This window comes from Myodes glareolus, chromosome 3, assembly GCF_982192425.1.
Source record: "Myodes glareolus chromosome 3, mMyoGla1.1, whole genome shotgun sequence".
Lineage (NCBI taxonomy): Eukaryota > Metazoa > Chordata > Mammalia > Rodentia > Cricetidae > Myodes > Myodes glareolus.
The window spans coordinates 111,779,281-111,804,095 of NC_142028.1; the positions used below are offsets into that span (position 1 = coordinate 111,779,281).

Below are 24,815 nucleotides of genomic sequence, written 5' to 3' on the forward strand. Positions count from 1 at the left end.
TCTTGCAAGAAATTACCTTTCCCATCTGATCTGTGTCAGTAGTATAATTCTAAGTTTCTTTTTCTCTACATTAAACTTTTTTACTTATGGAAAGACTAAATTATAGATGTATGCAATAATGTGTATGAGTGAGCAGGTGTAGATAGTAGTTTCCTGTCCCAAATGACTGCTCTGAGACTTCATTGTAATTGTAAATGCTCAGCCAATAACTCAGGTTTATTACTAACTAGCTCTTACATTTTATGTTACTGAATATTCCTTATTTATATTCTATCACCTGACTATATCTTAATAAGCATGGCATATTCATCTCTTGCATCTTCTGTATCTGGTTATTGATTTTTCCTACTCCACCCTTCTCATTTCTATCATTCTTAGTTTACAGTCACTCTGCCTCCACTTCCTACCTGGTTACTGGCCAATCAGCATTTTATTAAACCAATTGGTGTGGCAAATCTTTACAAGGTACAAGAGGATTATTCCACAACAATCAAGTCTGTTGTGTTTCATAGTTTTCATATGGTTTTTAAAATGGGGGGGGAATCTTAATGAGGAGCCACAGACATTGCCATTGTTCTGTGAACTTGCCTGTCCAAATCACTATTTCTTTCAATATTTCATGATTGTGATTCACAAACTTGTATGCTTATATTTGCTTACTTAGTGTTAGGAAACATCCTTGTTTCCAATGTTTTTTTCACAAGTGAGCTAAAGCCGGATGTGTGTTGGCTTGATAAGAATATTTTCTTTGTAAGTGAATAATGGGGTGGAGAGATGGCTGAGATTAAGAACATTGTTCCTTTCATAGGAGCAGTGTTTAATCACCACCATTCAAATAGCAGCTCACATCCTTCCTTAACTACCATTTCTGGGGCTCCCAACACCAGATATCAGTTAGGTCAGAAAAACAACCATACAGAGAAAATAAACATATTTTTATAGTGCATGGTGTGGAGGATTCCAGGAGTCAATATGAAAGCATAGAGTATGCCTTACCTGACTGGGGAAATCATACTGGGTATAACTATCCTAGCACATTGAGAAGAGTTAGCATAAGGCACACTGGGAAGAACTAGTCTAAGGCAACTGGCATTAAGGTCTGATTAAGACTTTTTCATGCTTAGGAAATTACCTCTGATAGAGTTGATAAGATTTTGAATTTGAGAAACTACTGACCCAAAAACACTTAAGGTCACCAAGGACTCTTTTTTTTTAATAAATTTTTTTATTAAAACTAAGCTATTAATGTTTAGAAGCGTAGCTTTAACTACTCAAAGCAAAACTTCAACCCAGAGCACAGCAGTGATCAAAGACATATTAAATTCATGTCCCAAAATTAAAGCAACTTTATTCTTATCTCTATTTAATCTATATACCACCAAAGTCTGTATAATTACAGACAACTGCAGATGAAGAGGAAAACCTCTTCAGGAGGAAATTAAGCAGATTTGGAATGAAACATATCAGTAAATATTGATAATGACTCATATAGATGTGCTTAAGTGAAGTCTCTCAATGGTTCCGGTGCTACTTGAATGAGAACGCTCCCAATATTCTGCATGTGAATTCTTGGTCCCTAGTAAGTAACATTGAGTTTAGGTTTTATGAGATGTGATCTTGTTAGATGAAGAATGTCAGTAGAGTCTTGGTTTGAGGTTTCAAATCCATCTATCATTTCCAGTGTCATCTCTGTTCCTGCTCTTGGTACATAACGTGAGTTCTTAGTTCTTTTTGCTGCCAAGTCTAGGTAGAAAATTCCTAGAATTTGCTGTCATGTGTTCATTTCCCACCTTGATATTGATAGGACCTTATCCCTCTGAAACTTAAGTCCCAAACAAATCATTCCTTCTGTGAATTCCCTTGGTTATGGTATTTTATCACAGAAATAGAAATGTAGCCAGGAAAGCCACTCAGCCTTCCCCAAGGGTGTGTTCCCAGGGGAAATTGTACTTTTTTTCTGTAAGGACACAAGCATTCTCAACACAGAGGGTAAATGATCTCTCTGCTGCCTTCCTGGACTGGTTATGTATCTCAGTGGGAGGAACACTGCCTGGCAACTACAAAGCTCTGAATTCCCTCTACAGATCTGTAATACATCAACAAATAATAAAATTACAGTTTGTTTTTCCTTTCTGCAGTGACCTTAATTCTCATTCTCTATTACTGAGATTATTTATTTATCCCGAAATACTTGTCACAGCGGTCTTCATTTTACAACGGTGCTATCAACTAAGTGAAGGTTTGTTTGTTAACAGAATAGCCTTGTTCAAGAAATATCACTAAATCGCACTCCTTTCAGTAGTTGTCGATTCTCATTCAGTGGCTTTAGTTTCTGAATTCTAATTTTTTAAAAGACTAGTAGTAACTATAAAAGGTAAGGATAGCAATCTAGTTTTATATATGTGTGACAAAATGTGTACAAAGAACTTGAGAAATACTCATAGTTTAAGAAGAAACATATATTTGATACGGAAAATCAAATAGTATTAATTTATAATAAAAATTAGAATGTTTTACAAGAAGCTATGATATCTGTCCACTAACTTTTGTTATATTAAAATTTACACATTTTCAAAATGTTAAAAATTCCACTATACTTCACCTTTAAAATATGTAGTGGAGAAGGAGTACTTCTTTAAACAGTATTCTGAAATTAAAAATGTTTATAAGTTTCTGAGAAAAATATGTTCACAAAATAAACCTGTTGCTCAGCCTGACATGTATGACTATAATTTTTAATATTTTGTCTGAATTTGAAGTCCACATAAAAGAATAAGTAGTTTGTCTAATATTGTAAAAAAACAAAAAATTTCTTATTTAAAGATTTTGCCAAAATTCAATTCACTAAGAGATGTATCCCAGGAAAGTCTCAAATTATTCAAAAGTGGTAGCACACTCATGTAATTCTAGATCTCAAGAGGCTGAAGCAGGAAAATAATAATTTCTAGGTCAGCTAGCCTAAAGTTAAGCAGGGAAGTCAAACTGAAAATGATGAGATGATGGGATGAGGAAGGGTGGAGTCAGAGGAGTCACCAAGCAGATGGAGAACAAGTCAGGCACATAAAATGGGATAGAGATAAAAGACACAGACCTTAAAGCAGCACATAGATCAATAGAAATAGGTTCAATTGTTTAAGAGCTGGTTAGTAACAAGCCTGGGCTATTGGCTGAGCATTTGTAATTAACACTCTCTTTATGTTTGTTTGAGAGCAGCCTCAATACAGGAAAACTCTGCCTACAAAAACATGCAAGAGTACATGAATTGGAGAGAAAGGGGATATCTATGTGACAATAATCCAGGGAAAGAAGCAGGAAAGTAATTACATTAATATATTTTGATTTCAAAAATAGTATACTGTGTACAATTAACATTCCCCATATGTGTGTGAATATGGAGACAGCTAATGAAGTAGAGGCCCCCAGCAGTGGTTACACCTCTCTAGAATAGTGCTTTGTCCTTACTGTGCTAGTTAATTTTAAAAGTAATCTTAACATAACTTAAAATTACCTGGCCTGGGAAAAGAGTCAAAATGAGTAGCTCTCTGGAATAGGTTGGCTTTGGCAGGTCTGTGATGAATTGTGGTGATTATTAATTGACGTGGGAGACCCAGTCCACTGTGAGAATACCACTAGTTATGGGATCATGGACAACGTGAGAAAGCCCACTAAGGAAACGTAATCAAAGTTGCATTTTTTTTTCTCTCTTTGTTCTTTACTGTGGGTGGTTTGTGAGTAGACAGAGTTCTTGGCTGAGGATGGAATTTCACTAAGTAGTTTCTACTTGTGACTGTAAACTGTAAGCCAAATAAGCCTTTTCATTTTTAAATTAGTTTTGGTGAAGGTATTTTGTCACCCAACAAAAACACAGACACAAACAAAGAACACAAATTGATATCAAAAACATGGCACTTTTGCTGTTAGGAACCTGATTGTGTTGATTTGGAGGAACACAGAGATTTTGGAACTTTGGGTTATAACAGCTATTGGAGTCTGTGAGCAAAGATTAATTACTGTTTTTGTGAAAATTTTGAAGAAAAAAATGAAAGTAAAAATATAGACCGTTAAAACTGACCTCATGACCTTTCAGATGGGAGCAAGAATTTTATAAGGAATTGATCACAAGATTTTCTCAGTGATAGTCTGACTAAAGTTCTCTTGTGTGATGAACAGATCAGGCCTGAAGATACAAATGTGACTGGAAAATAGAACACAGCCACCAAAATGAGACATTTTATGCTTCATTGCATCAATTTCAAAAGAGACAGTCAGGGTCAGCACACAGAAACTGATATGGCTATGGTCCAATGGAGCCAGGTTACATTTCAAACTTTCAGCAGAACTTGGCAATGTAAGAGTATCCCAAAGGGTCCTAGTTTTTAAGGAATTAAAGTGTTACAGAGAGCAGCAGAGGCCAATCACTGTGTGTTAGTGTTGGAGTCCTTACTGAGTCACTGAGAGGCCATTGCTGAATGTGAAGTCTCTGATAAAATGAGGGTAAAAGGATATTGGAGATGTCAGTACCACAGGTTTGGAATTAAGCTAGGCTAAAAAAAGAAACTGTGTCCACTTCAGATAGAAAAACTGGAGAGGAGAGGCTGTACAAGCCCTCTAGGAGCGAAGAGTGCATTATTAGTATGTTCCAGGCACCCTAGAAATCTCATGGGAAGAGATAGTAAATTAGGGATTATCTATATTGGGTTGGTCACTCCAGGTTTCTGCTAGTTGATGTGGAAAGACCCAACTCTGTGTGGGCTACACAATTCTCTAGGCAGGGGTTTCTAAATAGTTCAAGAGTGAAGAAATCAAGTTGAGCACACTCAAACAAATGTATGCTTCATTTCTGTTCTGTGTTGTAGATATATTCTGATTAGTGATTTGAAGACCCTGTATTAAATTGTAAAGTAAAATAAACTGTCTTTTTTTCCTTAGAGTTTTTCTTGAGGTGGGAGGAGGAGTCAGGGTATTTTATCATATCAACTTAAATGAAAGTAGGGTACCCATATCACTGGAAGTTTTGCTGGATTGATCTTGTGCAGGTAACCACAGCTCCTGAGAATTGGTAGAGCAGACATATCATGTCCAAGAGAAGCACATCATAGTCCTCCAACTCATACCTCAGCCTTCACATTCATTCCACCCCTTTTCAATTTGTTCATTTTCTTTTGGATGTGAAGCTGACAAAATAGTCCTACTTAGGACACAATAGTCAAAGTATCACATTCTTAGCAATTTGACCAGTTATAAGTCTCAGAATAGACTACTACACCCTTCAAAAAAGAAATGTTTTTGATAAAAGTTGAGAATAGACCAGATCTATAAGTATAATCATAAATGCTTAGAAGAAAAATAAAAACATTACCATTGAGCAAATATATAAATGTGGTGATATTTTGTCTGTATTCTAACAAATAAAGCTTACCTGAAGGTCAGAGGGTGAAACTAGCCACTAGTTAACCTTGAATTTTGGAATTCTGTACAGACAGATAGGAAGTGATATGGCTGGGCAGAGTGAGGAATATAAGGAGGGAGGAGACAGGAGTTCAGCCTCTTTTTTGGCTGAGGAGTTAGCAAGGTAAAAGTTGGCTGTGGGTTGCTCATTCTCTCTCTGATCTTTCAGAATTTACCCCAATACCTGGTTCCAGGTTTTTATTAGTAAAACTAATTAGAGCTTGTGCAACAGTTCTAAAAATTTCCCTCCCAAAATTTAAGTAGTTACCTCATCAAGATCTGTGAAATAACCAGCCATGGAGTTTTGAATATGTTTACATTATCAAAAAGGAATTTTTCCTATGTCGGGGAGGGGGCGGGAACTAAACACCATTCAGACAGCAGTATGTCAACCACTAACAGTCAGGCCACTGTTGCATCTTTTGGCACATCTTTCTTGGCAGGTGCGTTCTGTTGCAAGCAGTCTTCAGAGTTGGGTAAAACCATTGATTTATTTTCTCTCTATGTAATCAGTGTATACCTTCCATCATTGTGATAGCTAGTGAGCAAGGGGGGAAGTTCCCAGTCAATTTGAGATTCATGTTTATATGTCTTATGGTGAAAGAGTGAGGTATCTCCAGAAATATGATCTTATCATGAATATTGTTTAAATAAGAATTTTCTGGGACTGAGGTTTAGAACCACAACATCAATGACAGTGTTAGTTTGCTTCCACTTGCTGTGAGAAAACACTGATAAAAGATCAGCTTGTGGAAGACAGGCGTTTTTGTAGCCTAAAATTCCACATCACAGTACTTTATTAAGGCAAAACAAGGCAGGAACAAAGGCAGAAACCATGGAGAAATATTGCTGACTGGCTTCTCTCTGTTGCTTGATCATCTTGCTTTCTTAAACAACCCAGGAACAAGTACGTACAACTGGCATCAACCACAGGGGGACTGACTCACCCAGAACAATCATTGATAAAGAAAATTCATCCAAGATATATGCACAGGCCAATTTGACCAATTGATAGCTACAATCCCTCAGTTGAGATTTTCACTCTTCAGGTAACTCTAGTTTGTAGCTAGCTAACAAAAAACAACTTGCAAAGTTCCATTACTAAAACTTTGTGGGGTAACATGCCCAAGGAATTTGAAACTTTTGAAGTTTGTTCTAGTATAGGGAATATCATATGCTGAAAATTTTGCAATTCGAGTCTTATTATTCACGTAAATGTGATATTTCTTTGTAGGCAAATTCTTCAATACATGTGGTATTGGTATGTTTCAAAATTATCATGACCCTAAAAACATAATATTTCTTTGGAAATTCTAAAATAAAATCTTTTTGGTAATGCTATTAAAATTTAAGAGTCTTTAGAATGATTTACTAATTTTCAGCTTTTAAATGAATGTTGAGTAAATAACATAGTATTCTATAAATAAAAAGTACATTAGTGTAAGACAAACAGGAAGGTGATTATAAAAATATCAATTAATTAATCAAAGAAGCAATGATTATAAAATTAAGTAAAATATTTATAGTTAAAATTATTCTAGAACTTTATTAATAAGTCCTTATGAAGGAAGCACATAGCACATCTAAATAAACCAATTATTTCCATTAGTAGCAGAACTTGTTTTGATTTGTTTAGTTAAGCACCAGTGTATATAATTTGTATACAACTTGAAGAAATGTGAATAAGTCACGTTCTGATGTCCTCTATCAAAAAGAAATGTAGTGTTAAAAAACAAGAAAGCAGTTTGGAACTTAATGAGAATTCAATATATTTTCAGGCAGATTTATTTTATTAGTGATGCCTATAAATACAATAGCTCAATTAGAATTATTTCAGTCTGTGTTTTCATGGACATATACACACACATAAACCTTAAAACATAATTTAATTAGACTAATTTAATTTGTGTGTGCATGTTTTGAATATTTCATGGTCTTAATTGAAGGTTAAAATGTTCAAACTTCCTTTGGGTTAAGGGTTTCAAAATAATCAATTTTTTCAATCTGTGGTCAGTTATATTATTATCATGTTTTAAGTTGCTTGATATTTAGATGTCCATAGTTTAATTCTGTTTCATCTCTTGCTAATTTAAACCATTTTTCCTTTCATTGAAAATTGATTTTTTTTCACATAATACAGATCCACTTTACATTTCTTTCTTATCATTTCTGGATTGTCACCCTTTCTGTTTCTCATTAGAAAATCATCCGCCTTATAAAAGATAATGATAAAAATAATAAAATGAATTAGAATAATATAAAACTTAACACACTGAAATTGGAAAGGAACAAACAAAAGATAAAGAGCACAAGGAAGGCAAAAGAAGCAGAGACCACTTCTTTGCACACCAATGCCCATAAAAACACTAAACAGTGAGCTATAAAGTTTAGGCGCAGGACACAGGGCAGATCCATGGAGAACCTATGCAAGCAGAACAGTCTCTGTAAATTTATATGATCTTTGATCATATTGATTAGATAGCCTTGTATTTTGGGTTTCATTCATCTGCTTTTGACTCTTGCACTATTTCTGCCTCCTCTTCCATAGAGCTTCCTGAGCCCTAAGAAGAGGGACTTAATGGAGACACCCCATTTAGAGTTGAGCATTGCTAGGTTTCTCATTCTCTAAATATTGTCTAAGTGTGGATCTCTGTATTTGTGTCTTTGATGATGGTCAAGCAAGACAATAATATATGAACATAGCAAATGTCTTTGGGAAACATTTTTTTTTTTTTGCTACTCCCCCACTCCGCTCCAACCAGAACAGAAGTATTTGGTTTTACTCTAAGTCCCTAGACTAGCTAGTCTCAGATTGTCACTAAAGTACCATTGGGTATAGATTCTATCTTCTGAAGTGTATATTAAGTAATATCAGGTATTAGTTGGTTACCCCAACAGAATTTGTGCAACAATTTCACTATTATATCTTGCAGGAAGGTCAGCATTGTACAGACAGAGTTTTGTGGTTGGGTTGGTGTTTGTTTAACTTTGTCTTTTGGAATCCTACATACTATTTTTCTGTAATAGACACTAGACTGTGGGAATTACGGCATATAGTAGGTACTGGCTGAATGCCTCCATGTTCAGTAAGTTGTATGAATGTTGTTTCAGCAATAGGGACTTGCTGTCAGTTTGTGAAAAACAATTGATTTCTTGGCAACATCTTTGGCTGTCTGGGGATTTCCACGGGAACCTTTTGTTCAATAACTCAATAATATTTAACCCAATCAATCTAATGACAAGAGATGGTCAGTTGGGACTCTCAGCCTTATTTTTTGACACTTTCATTTAGATTAATATGTATATTGATATCTTCCTGCCTATCTATCTATCTATCTATCTATCTATCTATCTATCTATCTATCTATCTATCTATCCATCTATCATCTATCTATTAAAGTTTTAATCTTCAGTTGCCTCTTAATTTTATCTGTCATGCTTATTATTTCCTCCCTTGAATCCTTTTTTTCCTCCTTCTCCTAATCTGATCCTTCTGTTCTAGTTCCCTACCTATCCAAAACTATTCTATTTCTGTTTTCTAACTCTGTCTGACTTCCCTAATCCTATACTTCATACCTAAACTCTGCATTCTTTCATTTTCATATTGTTATTATTGACTTATATTCTAATATCCACAAATAAGAAATACATACCATATTTATTTCTCTATCTGTGCTGAGCAAGTGTCCTTGTGATAGTATGAGACATCTTTCGGGTATATGCTCAAGATTAGTAATGTTAGATCTAGAGGTACATCAATTCCCATATTTCTGAGGAACAACCACAATGATTTCAATAGTTACTATTCGAGTTTACACTCCCATCACCAATAGATGGGTATTTCCCCTTATTTCACATCTTTCCCAATGAGAGCTGTCACTTGTTTAATTGATTGTGGCCATTCACACACCTGGGGTTGAAATATCAATGTGATTTTGATCTGCACTTCCCTCATGACTAAGATGTTGCACATATCTTCAAGGACTTCCCAGTCACTTCAGCCTCCTCTTTTGAGAATTCTCTATTTCTACTTGCACCACAGTTGAGATTCTAAATCAGGCTATTTGTTTTCTTGATACCCAGGACTTTGTTGTTCTTTCTATATTTTGGAAATTTATGTTCTACCAGATGTGTTGTTAGTTATTTTTTTCTGTTCCCTAAATTTCTATTTTTCTGTTTCATAAATGAAAGAAAACAAAACTTCCCAACTTAATTCAGATCATCTTAAAAGCAAAATACAAATGTATTCCAATTGTAACAGATGCCAGACAAACAAACAAACACCAAAAAAGTAAATGAAACAGAATATTTAGAAATGAGGACTGTGTTCTCATGAAAGTGATCATATATTTTGTAGGCCTTTGAAACTGTTGGATGTCAGCAACAAAGTACAGTTATAAGGTACACAAATCCTGGAATCCTTAAGAAGTTTAGAGATGCTCATTGGTTAAGACTACTTGCTGCTATTTCAGGAGAACTTAGTTCTTTTCCTACTGTCTGTATCTCAAGTATCCTTCTAACCTCCACAGGCATATGCACACATGTAACACACACACACACACACTTATACAGACACACAAACAAACAAAAAAGAATAAATTTAAAAATAAATTTAAATAAGAATTCCATTAAAACAACTTAATATCATGTGGGCAGGGAAGAACAATGGCCCAAAAAATGTTGACACTGTAAATATATTAATTTTGCTTTCAAAATTTGGAACCCATGAAAAAATGTTGCTTACTGAATTATGTCTCTTTTTCAGCCTACTCTCTGATACATCTCAGGACTATCTGCTCTGTGTTGAAACCACCCATAATTGGTTGGATCTTCCCACATCAATCATTAATCAAAAAAATGATTCATGGGCCTTCCCACAAGTCTGTCTGGTGGGGGAAATTTCTTAACAGGATTCCCTTTTTCCAAATGACTTTATGTTGTTTTAAGAGGATAAAAAAGCTCTTGCCAACCCTAAAATGGCTCCCTTAATTAAGATATCTTCTTCCCTGCTCCCATATCCACCCTTCCTCCATCCCACTCATCCCATTCCCTCAGGGTCTCCCCATCCTCCCCTCCTCACTTTTCTCTCCCCATGTCCCCTTACCCCTACCCCACCCCACCCCCAAACTCCCAATTTTTGCCTGGCAATCTAGTCTACTTCCAGTATCCACGAGGATAACTATATGTTTTTCTTTAGGTTTACCTTCTTATTTAGCTTCTCTAGGACCATGAATTATAGGCTCATTGACCTTTATTTATGGCTAGAATCTACTTATGAGTGAGTACATACCATATTCATCTTTTTGGGTCTGGGTTACCTCACTCAGAATAGTGTTTTCTATTTCCAGCCATTTGCATGCAAAATTCAAGAAGTCATTGCATTTTACCGCTGAGTAGTACTCTAATGTATATATGTTCACACCTTCTTTAACCATTCTTCTATTGAGGGGCACCTAGTTTGTTTCCAGGTTCTGGCTATTACAAATAGTGCTGTTTTGAACACAGTTGAACAAATGCTTTTGTAGTATGCTTGGGCATCTCTTGGTTATATTCCCAAGGTTGGTATTGCTGGATCCTGGGGTAGGTTGATCCCGAATTTCCTGAGAAACCGCCACACTGATTTCCAAAGTGGTTGCACAAGTTTGGATTCCCACCAGCAATGGATGAGTGTACCCTTAACTCCACATCCTCTCCAGCAAAGGCTATCATTAGTGTTTTTGATTTTAGCCATTCTGACAGGTGTAAGATGGTATCTCAGAGTTGTTTTGATTTGCATTTCCCTGATTGCTAAGATACTTGACTCTAGAGGGGTTTCCAGGTGTCCATGGAGATGTCCCCAGCTAGTTCCTTGGGCAGCTGAGGAGAGCGAGCCTGAAGTGGCTCTATCCTATAGCCACACTGATGAATAGCTGGCATGTCACCATAGAAGCTTCATCTGGCGATGGATGGAGATAGAGACAGAGAGACACATTGAAGCACTGAACTGAGCTCCCAAGGTACAAATGAGGAGCAGAAGGAGGGAGAATATGAGCAAGGAAGTCAGGACCATGAGGGGTGCGCCCACCCACTGAGACGGTGGGGCTGATCTAATGGGAGCTCACCAAGGCCAGCTGGACTGGGACTGAAAAAGCATGGGATCAAACTGCACTCTCTGAACGTGGCGGACAATGAGAGCTGACTGAGAAGCCAAGGACAACGGCACTGGGTGTTGGTCCTACTGCATGTACTGGCTTTGTGGGATCCTAGTCTGTTTTGTTGTGCACCTTCCTGGACCTGGATGGAGCAGGGAGGACCTTGGACTTCCCACAGGGCAGGGAACCCTGACTGCTCATTGGACTGGAGAGGGAGGGGGAGGGGAATGGGGGGAAGGGGAGGCAAATGGGAGTTAGGGAGGAGGAGGAAATTTTTAATAATAAAATAAATAAATAAAAAAAGAGGATTAAAAAATACTAATCAGCAAAAACAACAATTCTAATTCTTGGAATATGGAGACATGAGGTTGAAACACAGTATATGCAATTTAATGATTTTGCATGTAGCCTAGACTACATGAGACATTGTCTCAGAAAATAAAAGAGATAGAGACAGAGCGAGAGATGGAAGGCAAGCTTAAAGTCACCAAAAATTGCAGCTAAAGAAAAATTATAAATTAGCATTGCAAGATACAAGATTATCATATAAAATTCATTAATTTTAAATATATTAGTAAATAACACATGGAATTCAACCTTACATTTACTAACACTGTTAAATATTTAAAACTTTACATAAATAGTTTAATATAAAAATACTGCTATTAGTGTAAAACTGTGCAAAAGTAACAAAATGAAGCATGCCGACATTTTTTGTTTTGTTTTGTTTTGTTTTGTTTTTTCGAGACAAGGTTTCTCTGTTGCTTTGGAACCTGTCCTGGAACTAGCTCTTGTAGACCAGGCTAGTCTCGAACTTACAGAAATACGCCTGCCTCTACCTCCTGAGTGTTGGGATTAAAGGTGTGTGGCACCATTGCCCGGCCAGTATGCCTGCATTAAAGAATTTTGGACATTCATTCTTAAAAGTCTAAAGAAAGCCTTTCTACTCAGCTATCTCTCCTGATGCCACTATATGAAAGTAAAATGATGTTGCTGTTTTGTAGTTATCAGTTAGCAAGTTTATAAGTGTATGTGGAAATACAAAAAAAGAACAAAAATCAGACAAAGAAAACTGAGGAAATCATAAGACACAATTTGATATCTTAATTTTTAAATCAAATAGAATAAAATTGTATACACTGGGACATGTTCACAGAGTTACACAGAAAAGAAAAAAAAATCTTAGAAATGTAAAAACACAAATGTTATATCCAGTAGAATTTAGTTCCTGCAACCATGACTGACTAGAGGCAGCAAAGGAATGAAGAAAGTATAAACACATCTATACTAAAAATAGGATCATGTGGAGTTCCGCTGCCCATACAACCTGCAATCTGTGCATGAAGTATGTGTAAGATAGCAGTACCAGGCTTTACATATCTAGGAGAAGGAAGCTCGGTTGCTATTCTACACTCATTCCATCAGTCACTTCCTAACTCTCCTGCCTACACTCTAGAGGAAAGCTTTGCCATCACTTCTGAGTCTGGCCCACATTGATAATCGCTTTGCCAGTATCCCTTGGGCTTGTACTTTGAACTCCCAGACATGGCTATGACCATATCAATAATACACATTCACTCTGGATATCAATCACTTAGACCTTCATCTGCTTCCTACATCTCTCCCTTCTTATTACTTAGGTGTTCATGATGAGTTCTCTTGCTTAGGCTGGGTACAGTCTGATACAACACTTGAAACCAGAATGTAAAGACAATTAAAAAGAAAATCATAACAGCTATGTGCATAGCAAACCAATGGAAATGTTTTAACAAGAAAGGAATTAAAGCCTTGAAGCCAATTGAGGATCATTTCAGAAAATTAGGAGAAGAAACAAAACTTTTGTAATTTTTAAGATGTAATGACATAATTTGGTCTTTTGCTTCATATCACATTATGGTTCCAAACATGCAGAAAGTGGGTATCAATTAATTTCCAATTATATCTGCTCCCATTTTAATAAATTTGAAATATTTAGTTTAAAATAGATTTAAAAGAATGACTGTAATATATATGTGGTGGTATTCTATGTGACAAATTGATTATTGTATAAAATCACAGGGCTATGCCTTTCTCAAATATGGAGTGTTTTGAGAATCTAAGTGGTTTAAGCATTGCTTTTCAAAACAAAGAGACTCAATATAAACAAATTTGGAAGAATATGACCAAGTCATTTGACAAAAAGGCAACAGTATTGGCCAACATAAGTTCCCATAGGAATTTTTCCTGACAAAAATTTCCTTTATGGATATGATTACCACACATTTCAGAAAACAGTTACTCTGATATTTATCAATGCTCTACCTCTTTAGACCTGCAATGAGCCTATTTCCTAGGCTCAACATAACTGTTTTACACCATCAGGGAAGATTCATGTGTATTCTCACCCCATCAAAACACAGGGGATGTGGAAAGTCACTGTACCATCAGAACATCTTTAAAATGACCCCTCACATTTCAATCCCCTGTCTTTTGGAGATTGTATATGGTGCTCAGATCATCTTCTTAAGGATTTTAAAATGTCTTATATACATAAGGACTTGCTTTGAATATTATTATGGTAGAGGACTCTCCCACTTTATTTTTCTAATTGTTGTTCAGGTTGGTTGTGGACTCTCTTATTTAATATTCTGTCCTTATCAGTTTCAAGAAATGGCCATTTTGAGAGTTAGTTTATGTTGAGCTAAAGTTTTTAAATGTACAAGCACAAGTACTGTTCTTTTTGACGCACTATGACTCATCCACAATTGCAATGTAGTTGGTTTCTTGCACAATTTCTCTCTCTCTCTCTCTCTCTCTCTCTCACTCTCTCTCTCTCTCTCTGTAGTATATCAAGAGTCACATATTGAAGGTGGCTTCTTCTGTGAGTTTAAGAATGTACACTTCTTTAAAAGTCTTGTCAGCAGTTTCAAAAACAAGTTGTTTGGTAAGTACATTTTCTGTTTCTCTGTTAGCTGTAACACACACTTGTAGTTTGTTAATTCTGGGATAGAAAGTCTGGGCACAATTCTTTCATGTGCTTGTGTATCTTAGTTAGGAATCTTGATTATATTATTTTCATAAAAGCTAATTTGTTATTTAAGTTATATTGTTCAAAAGTCATGTAGCCTTTAAAACTGACAAAATTTTTCTCTCTACTTATGCACTTTTCTCAGGACTATTTTTTTTAAGATATAGATTTCAACAATACTTAGTTTATATGTTCCTGCCATGTCCTTCAGGAAGTGTCCATGATGGCAGTGAGATGAGGGAACTCAACTGTATCCTGCAATGATACCCAAACCTAGAAGAAAAACTATATATATATATATATACATATATATATATGTATGTATATATATATATATATATATATATGTATATTCTCTGTGTGTGTGTCTGCATGTCTGTACGTCTGTGTGTGTGTGCATATCTGTGTGTGATTTAGGGTTTAGCATTTTGTAGCCTCTTACTCTGAATCTTGGGAAGTTGTAGATCTCATTGTTTATCAGAATTTACTACAAATAGAAGCATTTTTGATGAGGATTCATCTATCAGTTTATGCATTGCCATTAGGACTTGATTTAATAATTTATGCTTTTGAAAGAATAACATTGGCAGATTCTACCTGAAGGTCTATAAATTCTCTAGGCATAGAGTATAGGTTTTTGGACTGGTTATGGGATCAAGTATGTAATTCATCTTGTTCGGCCAGACTTAAATATGATACAAAAGCTGTTAATTACTTCAATGATATCCATGCTACTACTGTACTAGTTGGCATATCTTGACAGGCAATCATTTTGTAGTTCTAAAGATTGATAATTACTTTTCTTCTATTGTAGCTTTATAATACTTTCTTTCATTGTGAAAGCTAGCTATTGGGATGAATTCTCCAGGTGTATATCAGTTTAAATATTGCATGTTCTATACCTCAAGTATATACCTAATTTAGAATCTGTAAGAAAGAAGGAAGAGGAGAAGATAATGATGGCCGTATACTGGCATGGATGCGGAATAAAAAGGAACATTTACTCACTGGTGATGGAGGTACAGGCTTGAAGTCACTATAGATATCAATGTGGAGATTACTCAAAAAGCTTTAAACAGACTTAAATTCTGGTTCACATATAACATCTTGGGTATATAACCAATATGATGTAGAAAAATTCAAAATAATATAATTGATGTCAAAAGAAATTAACATTAAACTTATTAGACAGTATTAAACTATACAAAGAAAGGGGCTACAATTAGAGAAAGGGAAAAGTTTAATCAGGATACATTGTAAAAGGTGTAACATGAGGGCCAGCTTGTTGGGGTTTCTGTCCAGCCCAGTACCCCAACAAGCCAGCAAGTCCCAAGGAAAATCACATGGAGTCTACATCAGGTTATAAACTGATTGGTTCATTAGGTCAGGCTTCTTGTTAACTCTTATAACTTATATTGACCCATTATTCTCATCTATGTTAGCCATAATGGCTCCGTACCTTTTTCAGCTGGGCAGGTTACATGCTGTCTCTTCGGTGGTCTGCGCAGGAGTGGCTGAGGAACCTTTCTCCTCCCTAGCCTTATCCTATTCTCATTACTCCGCCTCTACTTCCTGTCTGGTTGACCCGCCTATACTTCCTGCCTGGCCAATCAGCGTTTTATTAAAATACATGATTGACAGAATACAGATAATTCTCCCACACCAAAAGGAAAGAATATTTTGTCAATAAAATGATAAAAAAAGAAATAAACTGAATTTGGAAAAGTTTTTGAATATATATGGTCAAGAAATAAATGATAAATGCTGAATGAATACTAAAATACCAAGTTCAGTTTGACTTTAAGAGGTCTTTGTGACCCTTGAACAATAGTCCCATTGCCAGCTTACCCTATTCACACGTGCAGTATGTTCTTTGTTTGGGAGTGGCGTGGCCTGACCCCACAGTTCCAAATAGTGTAATAGTTGGTCCTGGACTATGGAATTATTTGGAAAATTATGGAACCTTTAAGAGATGGGGCTATGATGGCAGTAGTGAGTCAGTGAGGCAGCTCTTGAGTGTTAGCACCTGGCTTCATTTCCTGTCAGAGTTCTCGCTCCTTTCTGGTCCACTAAGATGAAGATTGAACAACAGTGTCTCATGAGCTCAAATCAAACTTCACAACCAACCCTGACTTCCCTGCCATTCCTGTCATTTCTGACTCTGTTTATAAATTCTAAGCCAAAATAAATCTTTTTCTATGTTGTTTCTGTCATGTATGTGATTTTTCACAGTAATAAGTTATATAGTATATTTAAAAAATTAAAAAAATAGTTTTACAAAGTGGAGTTTATCTAAAAGAGTTCTGCCACAAAACTACCTTGATAGTAAGCAATATGGTACCTAGGCCTGATAGAATCCAGAGGAAATAAAATTACATATCTCAAACACAACTGAGGATTTGGATTGCTAGGAAAAAAATCACCTCTGTAAATATCTTTTCACCAAGGTTTACCATCCATTAGAATTGTTGCTATATCATAAATACCTCTAACAGACAGTTTGAAAGTACAGAGCAGGCTGAGAGCCTTCATTAAGTCCTAATCTGCCATTAAGTCTTAGTTCTTTTATCAGAAAAAGCATAATTCTGCCAAGTGGGGAATATGGTACTAGGTTAGTGCTATTCAAAAATAATAATACTGATGTACTTAAGAAATAATTATAACAATATTTTTACTGTGTGAAGCTGCTCAGGTGGCCACATTAGAACTTCTGTGTGAGTTTTTATTGTTTAAACTGTAACATGAAGCTATGACCTGAAAGAGATTTAAGAATGAAATTATGCTTATAACATATAATTCTATGAACTATATAAGTTGGTTAATTTTTCTCCCCAGTGCTGGCATCCTTTTGTACATTAGCATAAATGATTCCCACACTATTATTAAAGAGATTTTTTTTATTTATCTAAAAGTATTCATGATTTTCACTAGGAAGTCATATGAATTCAATAACAAAACCATTTCATATATATTGTAGAGATGACTGCTTTTCTATATATTTTGCTACTCTTTTCATAATAGCAAGGAAACGGAAATACCAGACTAGAGGATAATTAAAAGTGAATAGAACATTATATAGGCACTAAGAAAAAATCTATGAAATTCACAGGGAAGTTGATGGAGCTGCAAAAAAAATTCTGACTTTGATAACACACTTGGAAATATGAATATCATATTTTTATTTACATTTGTTGACATTAGCTTAGAATTTGCAAATATGTGTCTTTGTTTTGGAATACTTAAGTCAGGAAGTTACCAAGGGGCCGTGGACAGAGTCTTTCAAGTAAGTAATGGAAGAATACATTGGTTTAGAGCATACAAAGTAATAAAGGCTATGTTTGCGTAAGGAAATGAAGAATAGGGTAGGAAAAAATAAAGGGAGAGGTAAATAACATTAAACACTTTTTGAAAAAAAAACAGAAAGTTAACTTACAGTGGTCTGTGTATATATGCACATCATAGTAACTCAACAATGACCCTTCTAGAACTCCACAAACTAACAAAAATCCTTTCTCAGGAATGGGTTACAACTTTTGAATTGTTAGCTAGTAAGTCTCTCAGACCCTCAACCATTGCAGAATATGGCCAAAGTTCTTGGTTATCCTTCAGAACTAGTCTATAGAACCCTAGATACATTTTAATACAATTCATTTTATTAAAAGTAGAGTTAAAATAAGTCACCTAAACTGTCATTCATGAACATAGAGTTATAATTATTTGAATTCTTATTTTATTAATTTAATTGGGTCTAAATTCAAAACAATACTGTAGCAACTTACTTTCACCAGTGGAATCTTCTTTTTCCTTACCCACATGACACCCCTGACATCAATAATGACATAAACTTCTCTCTGCCTGTGAAAGTTCTCATTTACTTTCATTTGTGAAAGATAGTTACACCACAAATGAGTTACCTTAGATGGTAGACATTTTTTCAGTAAATCTTAGAATATATTTTGTTTTTAGAGTTGAGGTTTTGCTCATGTACTACATAAGTCTTAGGAATCCCAAAAATAAAGAAATGGACTTTTATTTCTTAGGGTTAATATATGTATTGAATATCTTGAAGTATTTCTCTGATTATGATTATAATGGCAATGCTAAAAATATCAAGCATTTTTTCTATATGATCTATTTTTATAATTTCTATTAATTAGACAAAGTTATCATTGAAGAAACAGACATGCATAGCTTAAGTTTTGTCAAAGGATCATTATAAGTATCCCATTGAATCCTTACACTGAAAGCAAATTTATAGTGGATATGTACATCTATGATTATATTTTAGAAAAAAATACTTTTAACTTTATATTATGATGTACAAATGTCCGGAGCAGTTCTGTTATGTCATAGAAGATGTAATATCAACTATAGATGTAGAAAATCTCATTTTTGTGGTTTATTGATAATTTCCATATTGCCACTAGCTTGAATCATTATATAGTGTCTTGGACAAAAGACAGGAATGGACTAACTTCTACCTCATCATGAGAGGTTTTTGCACAACACAGACAGTGTTCAATAGAGTGTTTCCACACGATATTGCTATCACTTCTGGGTATTGACTTTAAAGTGTTTTAAAAACCCATTTTATTTGTACATGATGTGTATGTGTAGTTTCACCTGTATTAAGAAATAACTAGACAATGATCACAGTACAATTATCTCCTTATATACTAGAGATTAAAGTCATAATTTGCTCAGGAAACAACTTTTCCTGTTCATCTCAGCAACCTAAATATTGCTACAAGATCTCTGTGATGTATGTGCAGTAAAAACATTCAGAGAAAACTGGAAAATTTTTAAACTCAAATTTAACATTAAGACATAGAAAAAGGATAGCGTTAGTGTGTTCTCTCTAAATTATAATTAAAAACAGTTTTAGACTGTGTTGAAATGTAAAGAACTCAATAGATTGCTTGTCTGGAATTTACCAGGTCCAGGGTTGTATCTCCAAATCCAGACATAAATCTTAATTGATTTCTGCTGTGGCCCCACGGCAGCCAGGATCTCAGGAGTTGTCTGTGGTACCTGTTCCAACTGTTGGCTGCGCAAATGCCTGGGTCTGGTCAGTCAACTGAGATATTGACATCCAAGAGGGAAAGAGGGTCACTACAGACATGGAAATCATGCATGCTGAAATCCTACGAGGCTGTATTAAACTGGCCCTGCCCTTCACTGGGCGAGCTTGTCCTGCCCCTCACTAGATACCGCAGCATGAGAGCTGGCTATACCACACATGGAAGAGATGCATCCCTCTCCCTTACACCAGAGATAGATGGCCCCACCCCTCACTGTGGCCATGGGAAAGCTCAGACCAGTGTTATGGGAATATGAGAACTGCCTCCACCTCTCACCTGAAGGGAGTGGTCCTAGCGTTCCATACTTAAATAGCTCACCCAATACCCAGACCTATATCCTGGGCTTTGGGTAGGCCCTCCCTAAGATCTACCCCATCTGTGATCTGTTGGAATGCATAGAGCAACTGGTTCTGCTGAGGGATGGTGTCAGGTCTCCATTTCTCAATTACCCAGGGCAGTGGCAGGAAGTCCAAGGGGATCGCTGAAGGTCCAGTGATGATGGTGTGCCGGAGGCCAGAGAGACCTTGGGCCAGACGAGTGACTTATTGCAATGAATATTTTAGGTGAGGATGTTTGGGCAAAGGATATACAAAACAGCTCCCAATTTTACTGGGATAACTGAAGAGGGGTTGGAGAGGACAGAAAAACAGAGGAGAAAGGCGTTTTTGGGGGGTTGTTTTCTTTTTAATTAAATTTTGGAGGGGGGCTTTCTTTTGAGGGGGGATGCTGCAGGGTGAGGGGTGAATACGGAGGGACTAGGAGATGAGTGTGGGATTGAGGTGCATGATGTGAAATTCCTAAAGAATCAACAACGGATTTTGTTATAAAAATATTTTTCGCCGAGGAGCTCTTGGCGGCCACGTCCTACACGGAAGATGATTTCTACTGCCCCGTCTGTCAGGAGGTGCTTAAGACGCCGGTGCGAACCGCGGCCTGTTACCACGTTTTCTGTAGAAAATGTTTCCTGACTGCAATGAGAGAAAGTGGAATTCATTGTCCCCTGTGTCGTGGAAGTGTGACTAGAAGAGAAAGAGCATGTTCAGAACGGGCCTTAGATCTTGAAAATATCATGAGGAAGTTTTCTGGTAGCTGCAGATGCTGTTCAAAAAAGATTAAATTCTACCGCATGAGACATCATTACAAATCTTGTAAGAAGTATCAGGATGAATATGGTGTTTCTTCTGTCATTCCAAACTTTAAGAGTTCTCAAGATCCAGTAAGGAGCAGTAATAGGAATGAAACACCTTCATCTGATAACACAGAAACTTACCAAGAGAATACAAGTTCTTCTGGGTATCCCACCTTTAAGTGTCCCTTATGTCAAGAGTCAAATTTCACCAGACAGCGTTTATTGGATCACTGTAAGAGTAACCATCTATTTCAGATAGTTCCTGTGACATGTCCTATTTGTGTGTCTCTTCCTTGGGGAGATCCTAGCCAGATTACTAGAAATTTCGTTAGTCATCTAAATCAGAGACATCAGTTTGATTATGGAGAATTTGTGAATCTTCAGCTAGATGAGGAAGCCCAGTATCAAACTGCTGTAGAAGAGTCTTTTCAAGTAAACATCTGATGTGTGTACACATCTCTTCATCCTTGTACCTACAAGTGCCATCTTTAAGGGAAAGACAACATGAAGTCACCATTTCAGTAATTTGCTGTGCATATTAATAAAAATAATTCACTCTACTGTATTAGGTTTTTAATTGAAAATAAAGGTGGGCTACCCTAACTCCATTCTCTAGACAGTTACTTTAACAGCATGGAAAAGATTGTGTTTTATTTGTGTGGTGAAAGGGAATTTCTGTTGTCCTTTTCTTCCTTGTATTACATATTCTGAATGTTTCATTAAGTTGTTTTTGATATTTGATACAGTTTCTTCTATTTACTTTAGTACAGAGAGGTAACAGTACTTTATTACAAAGGTAACTAGCAAATTCTGAAAGATGTGATTCCTATAAAAATAATAAACCTGAGCCATTTGTCAGAGCTGCAGAATGGAAACTTGAAGTTCTAAATGGAATAATCCTAAGGGATTTTTTAAAGTATAGATTCTAGCTGAGGAATTCAACAATAAGAAAATTGTATTTATGTAATGTTTTGTATTTTTGAAGACTAGTGAAATTTCTATAATAATTTTGACTTTGAAAGTGTATTGTACAAATGTTTCTTCTTTTGCTATTAGATCAACATAGCAAGAGAAGAGAAAAGAGTTTTCTGTGGTTAGTTTGTTATTCACTCTAGCTTGAATAATTTGTAAGCATAAATGAGTTGTATGGCAGTTCTTTGTAGTTAGTATTTCTCATTAGCTGACTTCAGTCAGTGATATCACACTTAAATTAGTTTTTAAAAATCCAAAGTTTGAAGATATATGTGATATGTACATACACTTTAGCATGTATCTGTACACATATATATCTTTGCCTAGAGTTTGTCAGGTTATGTATAAAATTTCTATTAAGAGTTTTAATAATGGGCAAGCAATATAGGATTGAAGTATTTATCTCATTTGATTAAAATTTTGTATGTTACCAAATTTTTTAAACAATAAGCCAAATACTGAGTTGTACAGTTGGCTATTATTACACCTGAAACATTTGTTATATGGTGTTCATTAGTTATATTTGAAAATAATGCATAGGTGATGTAGTGAGAGAGACTTTACCAGCTGCTGTTTGACTACACTTTAGTCAAAACTAAGTCTGTTCTTAGTCTTTGATGTAAAGTATTGTAGAGGAGGCCAGGTTACAGAGTATAGGGTGAAGAGTGAATTCTTGACATTCCATTGCTAACATACACTGTTATGCTTTCTTTAAAATAACTAAACTCAAAAGAAAATCTCTGAGGTAGTTTGCTGCTAATATATACATATATTGTAAAAAAAAGGTATATTTTGATTTTTTTAATATCCTCGTTGACTTTTCTACAATAAACATTTTTTAACTTGATTTAATAAAAATGTTAATTTTGAACATGTATTTTGTAAAAACCTTTTTCAGTTAAACAGTAATAACTTTATTTATGTTTAGTAATACAGTCACACACACACACAAAAGCCATACATCTTAATGCCTTTTTTTTTCCTGTTGTTTCTTGCATGTTTTCTAGCACTTTCAGTTGGCATACAGGAATTTTAGGAGCATCTATATAATGAACTCTTTAAAAGGAGAATTTTGTCCACAGTTCTTCCAACTTAAAGCAATAACTTTGATACTTTTATAAAGTTTAATTTAGCCATTGAGTCCGTAAACCATCCTTGGATGTACAAACTTCTTTAAACGGAAACTTATACTAGAGGCCATTTTGAAATCCTGTTTTGAAAGTCTTGTGGATGAGTTAAATATTAATAACTTTTTCATAAGAAATACCCCCCCACACACACACACTTCGGGGAACTCCTAACTATGGAAAAAATTTTTAACTTCTCTTTGTCAGTGAATTAAGAACAGGAATAGATAGTCTTTATAATTTAATTCATAGAAGGGAAATCCCCTACTTTATTTAGTCCGTAGCTCTTGGATAAAGCTAAGAAGTTGTAGCAATATGCTGAGGCATCATTTTCACAGACCAATTACGAAAGCTATTTCTCCTTACAATTTAGTTTATGTTGTTAAATATGGTGTTATCTGAGATGTATTACTTTATTTTTTTCAATTAAAAATGGTTTTCTCCAAAAAATATATATTTTCAATTATATGTAAGTGGGAAATATTCATTTAAAATAACTAAAGAGAACTTCAAAATATGCTCATTTTACACAGTCCAAAGGATTATTATTCAGTCAAATGGTACTTTACACTGAACAGGTTATATGAATTTATACCAATAATGAAACTAAGCTAGAAACAATGAATGACTAGCATGTATTTACATCACAATACTATATTCTCTTTTTATTTCTTCTTAGATCCATAGAAATACGTGATATATTTGCCATAATATCAAGATTTCATTTGTATTATGAAAGTACAACACTTTTAGTTATTCTGAATGACTCTGAGGGTATAATTAGTGATAGCAGGTTCACAATTATCTCAAAAGTTTAATATACAATATTCACATGGATGAATATAAGAAAAGTTTCCTTCAGACAAAATATTATATTCATAGAAAAAATGCTCAGAAACAATTTGATAACACACACAAAGATGTACATACAGGCATATACATATAATACACATACACAGATATATATATATATATATATATGATAGATAGATAGATAGATAGATAGATACATAGATAGATAGATACACAGTACATATACATGTACATACACAGCTACATATACATACACACAGACACACTCACACATACATTTGCATCATTTTAAGAGAAATGGAAGAGGTTGAGCCAATGTAAGACACTCTTTGTTGGTTTTCAGTAACTGATTGTAGAGGTCTCAAGTTGAAAAAAAAATGTTTCCTAAAATTTAGCTCTCTCTTATTGTCCACATTTCAAAATGTAATGCCTTTATTCTGGGGAGAACTGCTTCCAGATATCTAATGAATGGATGAATCAATCAGCATCAGTGCAGGTGACAGATAAGTATATTGACAGCAGAAAGAGATGAAGTGACATTATCTGAAAGTTGACCAATCCGATATGCCTTTCCCCATCAGCATTAATTAGATGGTACAGTTCAATGAAATTCCGCATTGTCCATTTCCCAAGTGTGTTTCTCCATAAAAAGTATACCCAGTTGGATATCTGCTATATGCCTATAGACAACTATTCTTGCTATTTACTGCCTTAAGGAAGCAAACTGTTCTAAACAAAGAGAGACAGAATGTTGAACCCATAGTGGAAACCTTTGTGCCATCCTACATCTGTTTTATTTTATTTATCAACTTTTATTAACATCTTTTAATCTATTTATCTTCACTGCTGACTGACAAAATGTTTGCACATATTTATGGAGTATGGTAGTATGATGTGCAATGTGAAATAGTAATAACTCAGATGTTTCTCTTTGGGTCTGGAGAGCATAATTAAATGAGATTTTGGATATATCTCCCTCATCTTACCTAAATCCCTAGCCTCAGAGAGATTACAAATAGAGGAAGGAATTTAGGGGGACAAACTTTTTTCCCATGAAGAGGAAAAAAGTTGACTTCGTGGATAGACTGAAGCCAGATGGGAACAGAA

General features: G+C 35.3%; 1 pseudogene; it reads left to right on the top strand.

The window, feature by feature from the left end:
• The first annotated feature begins 15,565 nt into the window (after nt 1–15,565).
• Nucleotides 15,566–21,399, top strand: LOC148122784 (E3 ubiquitin-protein ligase RNF138 pseudogene; annotated as a pseudogene).
• The last annotated feature ends 3,416 nt before the right edge of the window (nt 21,400–24,815 follow it).